Source organism: Austrofundulus limnaeus, unplaced genomic scaffold (assembly GCF_001266775.1).
Source record: "Austrofundulus limnaeus strain Quisiro unplaced genomic scaffold, Austrofundulus_limnaeus-1.0 Scaffold1490, whole genome shotgun sequence".
Lineage (NCBI taxonomy): Eukaryota > Metazoa > Chordata > Actinopteri > Cyprinodontiformes > Rivulidae > Austrofundulus > Austrofundulus limnaeus.
Window position 1 is genome coordinate 1 of NW_013953892.1, and position 10,141 is coordinate 10,141.

General features: G+C 38.7%; 1 protein-coding gene across 1 annotated transcript in view; it reads left to right on the top strand.

Annotated features, from left to right (window-relative positions):
- The first annotated feature begins 3,233 nt into the window (after positions 1-3,233).
- The window catches only part of ptp4a2b (protein tyrosine phosphatase 4A2b), a 17,310-nt gene continuing 10,402 nt past the window's right edge, over positions 3,234-10,141 (top strand). Inside the window, exon 1 of the mRNA XM_014032593.1 lies at positions 3,234-3,347. The gene's annotated coding sequence lies outside the window, so the exon portion shown is untranslated. The remainder of the gene's footprint in view (positions 3,348-10,141) is intronic.

Below are 10,141 nucleotides of genomic sequence, written 5' to 3' on the forward strand. Positions count from 1 at the left end.
TAGTAGTAGTAGTAGTAGTAGTAGTAGTAGTAGTAGTAGTAGTAGTAGTAGTAGTATTGTTATGTAGTTCTAAAACATTTTGTACGTGAAATTTTAAGTATTGCAGTTTTAAAGGCAGCCACTAGAGGGAGACACGAGATTCTAGAAAAAGCTGTGTTTCCGTCTCATGGAAGATTTGAAAAAACAAACAAACAAACAAACAAACAAAAAAACATATGTCTGATCTACATTTCAATATTTGAGTTTCCCTGACATTTAGGAGGGCTATATATTTCAGGAGGCGCCTATGAATGGAGTAAAAATCACTCAAGATCAATTATAAAATAAGTTTATACAATCAGAACAAGCTGATGCTGTTGAACAGTGACCCACCCCCTAATCTTTAATAAGCGCATTTAAAGTTATTTGTAAGTTAATTGGATGTAGATGTAACACAAAGACGGATATGAAAATCCGCCCATGAGCGAAAAGACGATTTGTTGTTCCAAGTTTCTGGAACTGTCGTCACCTTTTGAGCCGTCATCATTCACCCGGATTCTTCTTACGTCCGACTGACGCCAGAACTTCCATGCTGCATTTGAGGGAACTCGGTAAACAAATTGGTTTAGCAAACAAGTGTTCTACAAACAATTGTAGTTAGTTAAGTTGTATTTTTTCCAATTATATTTAACTGTGTAAAATGATAACTTTTTTTATCAATCATCCTGAATAAAAAATGCCATTTCTGATTTTATTTAAATACAATAATGTGAAAAATTCAATCATTTGTCAACATTTAGTTGTTAAACTCAGACGTATCAAATGCACCGAAAGGTGTCTTATATTAGTCAGCTTTAACTGCAGATATTAGTGTTCTCTACAAATACACACTGTAGTCCTTGCGAAATTACAGTGGTTCGCTAATTAACAGTGAACTCGCTGACATTTCCAACAGTCCGCGAACGGCTCAAGAACTCGAAGGATTTCAGTTTGGCAGGCCGTTGTAACATATAATCAAACCACACCTCTGGCGCCGTGTAGATTAGAATCTCGGCTCTAATTACTRCTTTAGACATCGACAACCGTTTTGCATTCATTTTCTGCCAATTATCTGTGGTCAAGCTGCAGAAGCAAACGATCCAGGACAAGGAGCAAGACCCAGACATTTGTATCCCCAGCGACTCTCTTATCAGGCGAGGAGATGCATAATCCCTCCCTCCAGTGACTTCTAGGTAGGCCTATGTCCAGGGATCTCTTCAGTGCACGCCTAGGGAAAAAATAAAATAAAAAAATAAAAACTCTAAAGAGAGGGGGATGCTAGCTGCACACTCTAATTTATCAGAATCCTGACATTAATCTTTAAATTCTAAAGTCAGAATTATGACTTCTTTCTCAGACTTTTTAAATTCAAAAATACTTTATTGATCCCAGAGGGAAATTAGGTGTTGCTGTAACTCATTTAACTAAAAACTTATTGTAGATGCTGATGGCTGTGGGCAGGAAATATCTTCTGTTTTACAGCGCAATTGAAGAAGCCTCCGACTGAAGACACTTTGTCTTTCTATGACAGTCTGATGAAGAGGATGGTCAGGGTTGTCCACAATGTTCTTGATTTTATGTAAAATCCTTCTTTGCACCATCATCTCCAGAGATTCCACAGTCGTCCCCAGAACAGAACCAGACTTCTTTATCAGGTTGATTAGCCTTTTTAGGTCCCTGGCTCTGATGCTACCCCAACAGATGACGGCAGACGAGATGCAGACATTGAAGGATCTCAGCTTCCTTGCTGTGTCCTTTCTTGTAGACTGCTTCACTGTTGAGTCTCCAGTCCAGTCTGTTGTGCAGATGAACACCGAGATATTTACATTCCTCAACCACCTCCACTTCTTCTCTCATGATGGAAACAGGGTTTTATCAGTTATGCATTTTAAAAGCACACTGTGAGTACTGAACAGTAAAATATTGGTACCATGTGTTGTATAGGCATGTGTACCCATGAATCTATCTAGACACAATGCATCGCAAAAAAGCTGTCTTTGAGCATGCACATTAGCAACCGTAACAGATCATGGGATTGAGATTATTGGAACTCTCTGTGCATTGTTGCCCAAATCAAAATCTGGAAGTGGTCATTCAACTAGATCTGTTACAAAAGGACAACTGATATTACCAACTTTTAAAAACTGTTACGGCCAGAGGTCTTTRWTCTATGTTTATACTAAAGCATGGAATGACATTCCTCAAAACATAAAGTCCATTTCAAAACTACAGCCCTTTAAGAAGAATCTTGTCTGCCATCTGCTGGACACTTTTTGTTTTGCTCATATTTAGACATCCTATTTTGCAAATGCTGCCTTTTTGAAATTTGGTATGCTTCTTTGTTTTTGTGTCTATGGTGTATAATGATGTGATCGTGATGCTGTAATTCTGAGTGTTTTATGTGCTGCAGAACAGGAACCTGCTGTAAAACAGCAATTATGCTGAGTCAGGCTTGATTTTTAATAATCTTTTCCTGTTAAATCAATAAATAAATCAAATCAAATCAATCATTTTGTCTTTGCCGCACATTACACTAGTCCAGTGTTTCCCAAAGTTCGGGTTGGGACCCAAAGTGGGTCCCGAAACATCAAGGTGGGGTCCTGAAAAGATTTTCTGAATTAATTACATTTTTGCCTTAGTTGTTACAAATGAGTGAGGTTAGTGTATTTAAAATGGATAAATGTAGTATAAAAATATTGTTACTATGCCCATGTTTTGATGACCTGATACAAATGCTTATCATTGAAAAATAGTTGGGGGCACGGTCTCTGCTACTGTTATTTTGTGGGTCAAAAGCTGAAAAGTTTGGGAACCACTGCACTTTGGTTCCCAAAGTTGGGCTTGGGACCCAATTATGGGTCATGAAGCACCTTGGATAATCTCCAGAAAACAATTTAAAGAGTAATAAAATAATTGCTGATGTAATATTTGACCCATAATTATTACAAAAACACAAAATAAGTATAAATAATTATTTATGTTTGTGTACAAGCTGTTTAGATTGTCAAAAATCCTGTGTTTTTAGGGTTATTAACAAAGTTTGTGTACTCAGATCAGTAATATTTGCGGTCACAAGTTTTTGCCATGAATATTTTGTGGGTCAGAAGATAAAAAGTTTGGGAACCACTGCACTAGTCTGACTACATATTAAATGATAATTCCGCCTGCCATAAAAGTAGGCTCCTCCCAGCCAATAGAGGCCGACCTCCAACAAGAATTGAAGATGCCACATTGAAGAGAGGAACAAAAAGGCGACCTGACAGCGGTATCTGCACTTCCTCCACTTTCTCCGGGGTTGTCACGGGATTTCAATGTTCAGCCTGCTCTTTGTAAGTACTTAAAAGGCAAATTGACTTGGTGGTTTTTGGTATGACGGTTTGCAGTTACAGCTTCCTGCGTTTTTAAATGTAAAACTTGGGTCTCCAGGATCAGGTTATGAAATCATCTCTCGCAGTCCAAGTTCCACGATGACGGGTTTGTCTGAGAAGGCGAGCCCGACTGTGTAGCCTAGCTTGCAAGAATCACGCTCGGACGACAAAACAGTCATTTTAAGCCAGTGTTAACAGTCAGAAATAATTTGTTCGCTTCTTTATTCAGTCGGTATTAGCTATTCGCTTGGTCGACTCTTAATTTATCGAGAATTGACGTATCCCGGTTGGCTAATACGCATTGCTAATGCAAAGCGCCAACCTACTTGCTAAAGTAGCGGCGCTAGCTTGCCACTCGTGGCTATCACGATTTCCTTACAGATAATGAACAACCTCTAAGTTCTGTTATAAAATCAAAATACACAGGACACTGTGTTAGCTCTGAAACTGTCAAAACCACAGACATTTTACGGTAGCATGTTTTCAATAACATCATAGCTTTTTGGGTACTAATGCGTGGCTTATCGTTTTATTAGCGTCTTTAGCAACATTTCCCCGCAGCGGTACCGCCATGTGGAAGTCTTAAGATTGCTGTCAGCTTTTGTGCTGGTCAGTATTTTCAGCTTGTTTTGAGAATTTAGTGTCTAAATTTGTGTATGTSTGCAGTTCTTGTTTTGTTCCGTTTTTATTTTGTTCCTTTTGCTTGACGTAAAGACTTAAAAGTAGCCAGATGGTGACCGAGCTACATCATGTCTTCCGCCCTTGGTGACAAATATTGACCCACGTCCTGGCCAGTGTTTTAACTAGAATAAAACGTCAACTTTTGCATCCCCTTGCCTGACTTGTTTTTTTTTTTGTGACCAGTGCTCATCTATTTCTATTTTTCGCCACTTTTACGTAACGTAAAGTGTCTCGTTTGAGACTTTTAATTTGCCCATGTAGAAATGAAGCTAACATAGCGGTTTGCTGGGTCTGTAATTTATCCTTTTTTTCTGCTGCTTTATTTTCTCTCCCCTTTATAAATGGAAAGCACCCCATCATTTAGCCATGCAGGCTTGAATTGAAATGAGGAAATGCACTCAGGGAGGAAGTTAGACTTGAGCAGCTGTGACACTAAAGGCCGCAGCACATTCCCATGCCTCTCAGTTTTCGATTTATGACCTTACAATGATTTCGGTTTCCGTGCTGGTTGTAAATCGGACACTTAATACAAAGGAGTAGCCTCTTTAATATCCCTCCCACCATTGGGCGGGGGACTCCATGAGTAACTGGTGTAACAGGTAAGCTAATTATACATCCCTTCTTATGAGTCATTGGAGGGCTATCCGCTTAGATAAGGTGAGGAGTACCATAGCTCCTACGGAAGGTCATCGTTTTACACATTACCTTTATAACTGTTTCAATTTTAAATACATGATTCATATGTGCATGCCAAAATAAGAGGATTTATTTTTTTATTGAGTCATTTTCAAATTCTCCAAAGTGAAAGTGATACAGAGTTTGTTGCAATTTTTGCACCTGTCGCTTAGACATAGTCCGCCCTGGTCTATGTCTGTATACATCTACATGCTTTAGGGATGTGGATAAGTTTTTAAATCCTACACCAATATTAAATCTGACAGCGGATTCCAAAAGAACATTTCAAACCAAACAAAATAACACCAAAATCATGCTGATTATCTGAAGTATGAGGGAAGTTATTGGTGTTTGTTTAGGTGAAATCAGCTCATGTTTTCTTGCTGCAGTTCACAGCAGAACCCATTTCACCTTGTTCTTGTCTATTTTTGCTCATAACTTCCTCAGTGTTCAAGATATCACCATGAAATTTTAGGAAAAGATTCACATTCTGGTTTTTTTAGGAAGCATCTCGTATCCTAAAAAACCTAATAAAACTTAATAATAGCCAATTCAAATGTAGCAGAAAAGTATAATATAATATTACAAGGCAAATTGCAGCATCAAATCAACTTAATGTGTCTTAGAAAGTAAGGAAATTAAAACAATTTAAAAACCATGTGGACATCTGTTTTGTAAAGAAAGCTCCTCAACCAATGACAGCTTGTTAAATGTGTCGTGACGAAGACGAGCGTCAACACACTTTGCAACAAGCGCTATTCCGGATTAGGGCTGCCACAAACGATTATTTTAATAATCGATTAATCACAGATTATTTATTCGATTAGTCGACTAATCGGATCATACGTTAATTGAATATAAAACATACAGCTTATCACGTCAGAATGCGGCTGCTATTATATAACCATCGTTAGATTTTAGCTATATGCTAACTAAAAGTAATTGCTGTGGAAGGCAAGTTCTGCTCTGCAGATATTGCACAGGTTTCTTTCATTTGCTTAAAATGATCCCACACTTTTGAGCTCCGTTGCTGGGTAGACATGATACCAGAGCCTGTCTGTATAATGTCTTGTGACGTCCACGACCTACCCCAGTTACCACTACTGTGCATGTGTGTCAAGGACAGAAAGGCAGARGTGGCAGTGGAAGGTGTCAAAGCAGTTTGGAGAGAAAAACAAAGTAAAGAACAACAAAAAAAGGAAAACGATTAATCGATTATTAAATTAGTCATCGATTATTTTAATAATCGATTAGTCGTCGATTAATCGTGACAGCCCTATTCCGGATTTAAAAAAAAACATACTTCGATGTTTCAAATCATTATCAAATTTGGAGCAAAGGCAGATAAAACAATGTTCTTCATGGCAGCTTATCTATTTAATGGGTCACTAGAAAAACTCAGGTGATTTACTTTGATCCTCTTCAAAGAATTGTCTCTTCAAAACGCACCGACAAAAATTAAAAACTCCAAGACGAGGCTGTAGCTAACTACCTGACCTCAGTACGCTTTGTTGAAATTCGTAGAAATAACGAAGCAGGAGGAAATTACAAGCAAACGCATCGAGCAGCCTTGCAAAATCTGGTCACAGCAGTTTGGGAAGAAAATGGCAGCAGCTGCCTACATGCTAGAAGATCACGTCGCACTAGCACGATGCAACCACCACAGGTGTCACAAAGTAAGTCTTTGGTTTGGGCGGCCCGGTCCACTTCCAGCTCTGATTTTGGAACCCAGAGACCCGGCGTTCCATGTGGGCTGACTTGTGCCAAAGATTTGACATCAGCAGACTACAGGTCTGGCTCTCAATCCCACCCACATGCAAAGTCAACAAGACTGTGCTGAGCTGGGAAAGACCTGGGCCAGGCCTTACGATGCAAGCGAGCCAGAAGTTGCTTCCATAACCACGTCACAATCACACTCTTAGTTTAGTTTTTGCTTCAAATTGTCAACAACCAAATCCAGTTTGGTGCATGCTGACCACATCATAGAAACGCTGCTGCCGTGCTCAAACCAAGACTCAAACGTACTGCCACCACAGTGGCACACCACCACTTCATTACAACAATTTTGTGTATGCTAAAAAAAAATCAGACACATCACGTTTAATGGGGAGCTTCCTGTAGTCCACGCTTTCTCGAAGCTTTTGCAAAGACTGTTCAAAAGTCATCATTGCCCTTTTTTTTGTACCAGGGTTGTCATCCTGTGTAAAAATGACAGCCATTCATAAGACCTAGCTYCAAGACTTGACAGACTAAAGGGCAAAAATAAGTCACAAATCTTTATTGTAACATCCATAACAGACCACTTATTAAAACAAAACCATTTATCGCTTTGATGAACCATTTTTTTGTCTTGAAACTGGTTCCTCTGGGGACATTGGCTAGCTTAACTTATCAAGCAGGTGTCCCTGTTTAAGCTTTAATGTTCTTGTCCCAGTTGTTACATTTCAGCTCCACTGATTGTGTACCACATCTTACAAATACAAACAAAAAAAAAGGTCTCTTTAAGACTGATTGCATTAGCTAGGTACAAATTTAAACGGCTCAGCCGTGCTAAGAATAATTTAGTTTGTGAGGGTATAATTATAGTTGGCCTAAATCAAACAAGCTGGTTGCATTTTTGTTTTACAGTAACACAAGGGTTGTTTACTGCTTGTGTAAAAATACACTGTGACCAAGGGAAGTTCTCAGCCTTGGTTACCGTAACTGTGAAAGGCGAACCCCATGTGCTGTAACATGATGCCAACTTATCAAGTAGGGTTACTGGGGGAGAAGAACACCTATGTTGTTGTGTGCTGGCCTTCAGCCCATCTAGCCACAGGGGTTCCTGTGAGTGCTAGCAGAGGCCCGCTTTGAGATGAGTGGCCAATCTAAAATCTAGTTATTGCCCTGGGAGCTCAGTTGTGGTACAAGTAGAACACAAGATTTAGTTTTCTAATGAGTTAGCTTCCTCTGTAAAGTTTGACCTGAAACCAGGACAGAGTGAAAATCTATGAATAGATGCTCACTGTTTTGCCTGATCTTTAAGCCATTAAATAAAAGGCCTTATATTGATGCAGTGATAGCCAGGGGCACTCGTTGTGTGTTCTTGTGCGTTGTGTTGGTTAATGAATCATGCCCTGGTAGGCGCAGTGTTCGTGTACAGTTGTTGCCACAGCGTTCAGATAAAGCAAAGGCACAGGCTGTGTGGCACCAGCAGTGTCTGACAAGACTTAACACCTCTTCTAGATGCTGCTGCAAGGCTGCCTACTGAAACTATAGCAACAGGTAGGATTAGCACCTTGCTGTGCTTACACTTACCTTTTCTGTATACTGCTGGTCCGGTACTAGTTATTAGGGTAACAGTCAGTACTTTTCTGAAAATGTGCAGCCAGGTTCAATTATAAAGTTGTCTGTATTTAACAGCCTGCTTTTTGCTTTCTGAAGTGTGCCAGGGTTAAAGCAACTGTAATCCGAAAAGGGCTGAGTTATCATCCATAATTAACCTTGCTGTTTGTACTTGCATTGCTTGCACCTGTTTTTCTGACTTATTTAGGCTGCTTATTGAGTGACAACTTCTCAACTCTATTATTTGCCCTTTCTTAAATCTTGAACATGTTTGAAACTAGACACTACCTTACTTTTTCTTGTCATAAAGCAGCTGGTGTCATGGGCTAAAACATTCTTAATGTGTGTTCACTGATTTACATCCTTGCATTTCTAAACCTGCATTTTTATTTTGTTTTTGAATAGAGCAATATTTCTGATCTCTTCACGAGGGACATCAAAATTCCCTGTAGAAGCACTTGTTGCTACCACAGAGGTAATTGTTGATATAGCAACAGACATCTCCTGATGCTGCTGTCAGAAGGCGAAGTTCGTTTCCAAATGTCAGAAGAATTGATGTGGTGGGACTGAACAAATAGGCACACAGGCATTCTCTTGTCTTTGTTTTTCGATCGCAGAGTGTTGGCATTCTGTTGTGAAATGTATAGACTGGCATATTGTTTTTAATTTCAAAGCAAATTTGTTTCTGCTTTAATCTCTTGCTATATTTGTAGTATGTTTCAGACAAATCTACAGTCTACATAGATTAAAAAGTTACCATTTCTCTTTCTAAACAGCAAACTAGTTAAGCTCAGTTAATGGTTTGCACAGATGCCTGGATGCAACAATTTGGACTTTGAGCACTGATTGCGGATGTAAGAACCAATCTGCTCATGCTCCAATTTTGGCACAAGTCAATCTGTAACATCTGCTCATTCCTCACACGTACTTCATAATGGAAAGTAACAATATTAAGACATCAAGACAAGCAGATGTTGTGATTGTGAAGCGACACCAAATTAAGATTACTGTGTTGTCAGGTCTTGAGTCACCTACAAATAGCTGGAATAGTGCGTGTCATTGCAGAAAGTGAAATATTTTGTTGTTGTTGTTTGGGCTTTGTTTTCTGTTATGCAAATATCCTACAATACTGAGTTTGTAAACACCCTGAAACTAAAAGTAGCAACATGACAAACCTGTTGCAGCATCAGATGCAAAAGCTCACAGTGGAATGGGAACAGTGTGTCTCTTTAGCGGCCCCATTACTCTATATTCATCCCCCTCTGTGTTGACGGGGTGCTGGTGGAGGAATACAAATAAGTTAATATTAAAGATGTAGATGAGAGAAGAGGTAGACTAAATTTGTTATGACTCTAAAACATAACCAGAAGCTGAGCATGAACCATAGAGCAAAAGATGAAATGCCGGTCTAGTAGTTTTTTTGGTTTTTGCTTTACAAATGGATATGAATATTTTAACATAAATTTTTAGATTATAAATATTGCTAAAGAAAAATCGGTGCATCCCATATTTTTTCCTTGTTGCATTTATATACCCCTAATTTGACCTGTTTTAAACTCTTTATAATGGTAAAGAAAAATGATTTTTGAAATACTGATCAGTTTGTATTTGGCAATATTCAGCTGTTTCATGATACATTTCTGCATCTTGGTATTTCATATAACATTTTATTTATTTATCAGAACTCCCATTTAGTGATTGCTCGTGCTTGGTTTATATTTTGCCATACGGATAAGAGGTGTGGCATCCTGAAATGTCAATTGAGCGGATTTAGATTTGCAGCATGAGATTATGATTTATTAAAAAAAGCTCAGATGGCCAAATATAGGTGCCTGACCCACATTTCAGATCAAAGCGGAAAACTTTTCCGTCCCATCAGGGAAAATTACTGTGGTAAAACGTAAGGGGTAAACATTTAATATTTCCGTTTTTATTATCTACTTCAGTTTTGGATTAATGATTACTTATCAACATAAAAAAACTATCAGTTAAGAATGTCCAGATAATTGCAGTCTGAAAAATGTTGCTGTTTGTGTGTGTATATGTGTACGTGTGTGTGTGTATGTATGTATGTA